The sequence below is a fragment of the Primulina tabacum genome, chromosome 5, assembly GCF_025594145.1.
Source record: "Primulina tabacum isolate GXHZ01 chromosome 5, ASM2559414v2, whole genome shotgun sequence".
Classification (NCBI taxonomy): Eukaryota; Viridiplantae; Streptophyta; class Magnoliopsida; order Lamiales; family Gesneriaceae; genus Primulina; species Primulina tabacum.
The window spans coordinates 28,106,310-28,113,437 of NC_134554.1; positions in this window are offsets into that span (position 1 = coordinate 28,106,310).

The following is a 7,128-nucleotide window of genomic DNA, read 5'->3' on the forward strand; positions in this document are numbered from 1 at the left end:
GCTCAGGCGCTGAGCAAAAAAAAATAATTTCTTCGAAAGTGAGGGTGGCGCTCGGGCGGTAAAATGTTACCGCTCGGGCGCCGAGTTTTCTGAAGCTCTACTCTCGGACAGAATGAGTGGCGCTCGGGCGGTAAGAAATTACCGCACGGGCGCCGAGTGTACTGAACCCGCGATCTGCCTCTTAATACCATTAACCAAAAAATACGATTCGTGAACCAATCCATCGAGACTCATCCTAGGACACTATGACACTGACTCGACTCCATAACACATCCCAAACGTTCCCAAAGAAACGACGCACCACACGCAACGCAATAAAACTCATAAACTCAAATTTTAACACCAAAATAGTTTTCACTCGTCCTCCCAAGTGCCTAACGACGCGAAACAAAACATCAATGACCTTCCCAACATCATTAACCACATACCTAAACACAGCAGCGATCACCAGTCAATCTCTAACGAAGCCTGCAATCATAAAACTTCAAGAACACATCACTAGCATATATTTTCAGAAAACGCAATTTGAGCAGTCCCACGAAAAATGTCATAACTCACTCCATTTTTATCCAAATATTTCAAATTTTATATCAAATCGAAGGTATCAAAAAGTTCTACGATTTTCATGTTGAAAGTTTTCTAAAAATCGCGACTGAAAAATCGCAGTTTTAAAAAGAAAAGCAAAAATGAGATTTTCAGATCCAGAAACATTCAAAATGCGATCTAAACAATTTCCGCTCAAACTTTACACATCACACATGTATTTTTATGCATAAAAACAATGCAACACATACTATGACATGATCAACGCAGGAAAAATAGAATATACGTGTCTTATGATGTTTAACGTTACCGAAACGACGACACCGATGCGGGGAAGAAGCAAGGGAAGATCCGGGATGAACGTGGCGCGATTTCCTTGAATGAAAGTGACGAAAATTTGCTGAGAATTGTAGGGAAAGGGGGCGGCTACTCTATCCTCTAAGAACCCTAGGATTCTCCTCTCCAAAATAAAACAAACTAATGGCATAGGTGTGTGTATAGGCATGTATTAGTGTGTGTGTGCATGTGTTTAGTTAAATTAGGGGAGTAAATATTGCTTAATTAATAATTAATCATTAATAAGATGTTGATCAAACACTAGCCTTTCTTTAAATTTAAATGAAATCTCTTACTTTAAAATAAAGTGTTCTAGTGTCAAATCTTCAAAACATTAAAATCATAAAATCACCTAATAATTAAATTAGGCTTTTAAAATGGTAAAACTAAATAAATCTTTAAAATGCCTCAATTCTCACTTAAAATAAAATACCACGTTTTAAAATTGTCAAAATCGTCGTCGGTCTCTATTCCTCGATCCCGTCTCGAATAATCGCCTGAAACATGAAACTCGAAACACATTTTAACGTGCATCACATAAACATAAATAATGCATTTAAATAATTTATGCACCACTAAGACTCATTTTAAAATTAAATAAATGCTTTAACAATTAAATAAATGCATGAGATTTAAATGTACTGACTTTGGGCTCTACAGTTCCTCCCTCATTTATATAAATTTCGTCCTCGAAATTAAATCTTACAAAACAACTCCGGGTAGCGAATCCTCACATCTGCTTCAGTTTCCCAAGTGGCTTCCTCCACTGATTGATTCAACCATTGAACCTTGACCAACTTGGTCACCTTGTTTCAAAGTCTCTGCTCCTGTCTGTCTATGATTTGGACATGTCTCTCCTCATATGACAGATCTGGAGCAAGCTTCAACGGCTCATAGGTCAGAACATGCGAAGGATTAGCTAGGTACTTCCTCAGCATTGAGACGTGGAATACATTGTGTACTACGGCCAGATTCGGCGGAAGGGCAACACGATAAGCTAGTGTCCCAACTCTGTCAAGAATCTAGAACGGTCCAATAAAACCTCGGACTCAGCTTGCCTCTTTTCCCAAATCTCATAACACCCTTCATAGGTGCTATCTTCACAAAAACGTGATCACCTACGGCAAACTCGAGATCTCTCCTCCTCTTATCAGCATAACTCTTTTGGCGACTCTGGGCGGTCTTCATTATGTCTCTAATTTAGACCACCACATCTGCAGTCTGCCGAACTATCTCTGGACCAAGTTCTGCTCTCTCACCAACCTCATCCCAATGAATTGTTGATCTGCACTTCCTCCCATACAATGCCTCGTAGGGTGCCATACCTATAGATGCTTGAAAACTGTTGTTGTAGGTAAACTCCACTAGAGGTAGCTTGGATTCCCAAGTCCCTTGGAAATCGATCATACAAGCTCGCAATAAATCCTCCAAAATATGAATCCCTCGCTCAGACTGGCCATCTGTCTGAGGGTGAAAAGCTGTACTGAATAGCAACTTCGTCCCCATGGCTGCATCCAAACTCTTCCAAAAGGACGATGTAAACCTCGGGTCCCTGTCAGACACAATAGAAACTGGGATCCCGTGCAATCGAACTATCTCCCTGATATAGAGCTCCGCATACTGCGTCATGGAGAAATTCTTCTTTACTGGCAAAAAGTGCGCTGACTTAGTGAGTCGATCCACTATGACCCAAATGGCACTAAAACCTCTGACTGACTTCGGCAAACCAACAACGAAGTCCATGGTAATATTCTCTCATTTCCACTCAAGAATAGGGAGTGGCTTAAGCATTCCTGCTGTCCTCTGATGCTCTGCCTTCACCTGTTGACAAGTGAGGCATTCAGACACAAATCTGCGGATGTCTCGCTTCATCCCTGGCCACCAATACAACATCTGCAGATCCTTGTACATCTTGGTACCTCCTGGGTGAATGGAATACGGAGATGCGTGTGCCTCTGTCAGAATATCCTCTCTGATCGAATCAACACTAGGCACCCACATTCTACCTCTGTATCTCACAATACCATCAGACACTGTGTAGAGTACCCTGCCCTTGGCTTCGTCTTTCAGTCTCCATTTCTGTAACTGCTCATCCGAAGACTGACCTGCACGGATACGGTCTAGTAAGGAAGATGGACTGTCAGATTAGACATCTTAGGAGCCCTACCCTTAGGATAACCTCTAACTCAAATCTCTGAATCTATGACTGAAGAGATCTATGTATTGACAACTGTGCTACGACTGCAACTTTACGGCTCAAGGCATCTGCCACAACATTAGCTTTCCCTGGATGGTAGCTAATTTCACAATCGTAGTTTTTTACCAATTCCAACCATCGTCCCTGTCTCATATTCAACTCTTTCTGCGTGAAGAAATACTTGAGACTCTTGTTATTAGTAAATATCTGGCATTTCTCGCCGTACAAGTAGTGTCTCCATATCTTCAACGCAAAGACTACGGCAGCTAACTCAAGATCATGAGTCAGGTAGTTCTTCTCATGCACCTTCAACTGCCTCGAAGCATAAGCTATCACCCGACCATGCTGCATCAACACTGCGCCTAACCCGAGCTTAGATGCATCGGTGTATAACACAAAATCTCCTTGCCCGGATGGCATGGCTAACACTGGGGCTGAAGAGCTTGCTTCAAAGTATCGAAGCTCTTCTGGCACTCGCCACTTCACATGAACTTAGCATTCTTCTTTGTCAGTGAGTGGCACTGCTATCGACGAAAACCCCTGAATAAACTTACGGTCGTAACCTGCTAAGCCCAGAAATCTGCGGATCTCTGATGCATTCTTTGGCTCAACTCATTCCTTAATAGCTGCCACTTTAGCTGGGTCCACCTCAATTCCACTGCTAGACACTATGTGACCCAAAAACGCTACCTTCTCCAACCAGAATTCACACTTACTGAACTTCGCAAACAACTTGCGACTCTGCAAAACCTGCAAAACTGTCCTCAAATGCTGGTTTTGCTCCTCATGGCTCTTCGAGTAGATTAGAATATCGTCAATGAATACTATGACAAATTGATCAAGGTAAGGCTGAAATACTCGGTTCATGAGGTCCATGAAAATTGTTGGAGCATTCGTCAGTCCAAACGGCATCACTAAGAACTCGTAATGCCCATACCTGGTCCTGAAGGCTGTTTTGTGCACATCTTCATCTTTAACTTTCAGCTGATGATATCCTGATCGAATATCAATCTTAGAGAACACTGTAGCTCCTGCAACTGATCGAACAAGTCCTCGATCCTTTGAAGTGGGTATTTGTTCTTGATCGTTACCTTGTTCATTTCTCGGTAATCGATACACATCCTCATGCTCCCGTCTTTCTTCTTTACGAAGAGTACTGGTGCGCCCCACAGTGAGAAAATAGGGCGGATAAATTCCTTGTCAAGGAGCTCCTGAATCTGCTGTTTGAGTTCTAGCATCTCAGCTGGAGCTAAACGGTACGGTGCCTTGGAGATTGGCACAGTGCCTGGCATAAGATCGATTGCAAACTCCACCTCTCTCTCTTGTGGAAGACCTGTGACGTCGTCAGGAAAGACGTCTGGGAAGTCTCTGACTACTGGCACATCTGATAATGACGGAGTGGGTATGTCAGGTGTTGAAATAATGCTGGCCAAGGAAGCCTGACATCCCTTGGAAATAAATCTCCGTGCCTGCATGCAAGAGATCATGCGAGGGAAACTTCTCCATCTGGCTGGTTCAAAGAGAAACTGCTTCATACCCAAAGGTCTTACTAACACTGACCTTTTCTGGAAGTCGATAAGAGCTCTGTTCTTCGTCAGCCAGTCCATTCCCAGAATGATATCAATTTCTGGCATCGGCAACACAATCAAATCGAAGTACACTAGGTGGCACTGCAGTTCCAGATCGATGTCTCTGACCACGCTAGTAGCTGACAATTCTTCCCCTGATGGGACTGTCACTGAGTAGCTCACGTCGAGTCCAATAGAATTGACGTCCAGGTGACTAGCGAACGTCTTCAAAATGAAGGAGTGGATGGCTCCTGAGTCTATCAGGGCCTTCGTGGCTACTCTCTTTATGAATGTATTTCCTGAGAGACGTTAGCACAACACAAAACTTATCTCCTCAAAATTCTAACCTAAATCTCAGGCATAGAAGAAATTTATATCGCGTGACACCCAAAAATATTACTAGCACACTAATAAACCCAAATGAAATTCAAACACAGGCATGGCAAAGTAATACGATGCTTAATTAAATAGTTTACCAGTCAATAACGTCGTGTCTGGGTTCGCCTCCTGAGCATGCATGGCGAACACTCTAACCCTGTGTTGGTTGCCTCCACTGTGGGTACTCCTTCAGCATGTGGTCACTCGCTCCACACTTGAACATTTACCTTACCCATACAAACATTGTCCCGGATGCTGGCGGTTGCGCTTCGGGCACACCGGGTGCTCTCCCGGCCTCTGTGGCGCCTTCTGCTTGTGGCATAGGACCCTTGCCCTTTGGCGTTCCTTGGTAAGGCTTCTTCCCTGGCTGCCCCTGAAAGCCTCTTAAACTGAGGGTTGTTGTTGCTGCTGCTGCTGCTGCTGTGGAGCCTGATTAGGTCCTCTTGCCCTGCCTGGCAGCCTCAATATCCCTTTGATCCTGTTCTGCCGACAAAGCGCTAGACACGGCAACTGCGTAAGTAGTAGGACCAGCTACTCGGACATCTCGGCGCGAGATCGGCCGCAACCCATCCATGAAATGCCTCAACTTTCCTTGGGCATCATTAGCTATTAGGGGCACAAAGTGACACCCCCTCTCAAACTTCCTGACAAACTCTGCAACACTACCGTCTCTCTGTCACAGGGTAATAAATTCTCTGGTCGGTCTGGATCGTACTTCTTCAGTGAAGTACTTGGAGTAGAATATCTCCTTAAAGCCATCCCAATAAAGGGTCTGCAAGTTCGCTGCAACTGACGCGCTCTCCCACCACAGTCTGGCGTCCCCGGTCAGTAGAAATGTGGCACACCTGACCCTATCTGCATCTTGCAACTCCATAAAGGCAAAAATCACCTCGATGGATTTATCCATCCCTCGCTAACATCGGGTCAGTGGTCCCCGAGAACTCCTTTGGGATCATCATTCTGAACCTCTTGTATACTGCTTCTTGGTCTGGGCCTCGTTTTCTGTATTTCCGCAGCGTGGTTCCCCGCCAAACTGTGCGAAGAACTGCGTCATTCCTGCAAGTATATGTGCCTGACATATCTGGCAGTGGAGGAGGAGGAGCGTCTCTCCCCTCCTCTCGAGCCTCTCTATCCTCATCCCTTGCTTCCCGGTTAATTATGCGTCTAGGAGGCATACTGTTCCAACAATTATCCAACACGTAAACGTCCATATGCAAGAACATGATATCAATAATATAAGACGCACGTAAATTGAACTTAAAACATGGACATGCTGAAATCATGACTTAATGCTTAGTGCACCAACATAACTCAAAACTTTAAAACTTACAGACTTGAGGTGTGGCTTTGTGAGCTTCTCGCAACTGGCAGTAGACGTAACCCTTTACAAGAACACCGCTCTGATATCAACTGTAACGTACCGTACTTTTTACTACTTAAAAATTTGCGGAAAAATTTAAAATTTTCTTGAATAAGAAGTAGACTCTCAAAATTCGATGAAACAAACTTTTCATCCCAACGTAGTTTCATAAAAGCTCACAAAGTAAAGTTGCCAAAAATATTTGTTTAAAATCTCATAACCCGTAACATGAAATCAGAGTATGTTGGACATTTATATAAACTTAAAACATGGCGGTCCTTGGGTTTACCCTCCCGCTCAGTCCAAGCCAGCTCACTGGTCCGCACCCCTCGTCTCCTCACATGCATCCTCACCTGCATCGATCAAATCTAGTGAGTCTAAAGACTCAACACGTATAAACTGGAAGTAACGAGTAATATGTAATAAAACCACATGCAACTTCAAAATAGAACGTACATACTGAAACTTGAACTTGCAAATAAACTTGAACATACGTACATAACTTAGACGTGCCATAGCATGAAAACTTCTCATAAACATGCTTGCATAATTGTACATACATAACTTCATCATTTTGCGTAGAGGCATGTTTCAAAGCAAGTGAACCATAACATAAATCGCCTGATCAGACTAAACCACAGTACTGGGCTGAGAGGGAAACATCCACTGCCACATACATGAGATCCCCGTTCATGCTTTAACGGGTGGATTGGTCTCCGTTCATGCTTTAACGCTTTCCAATCCGA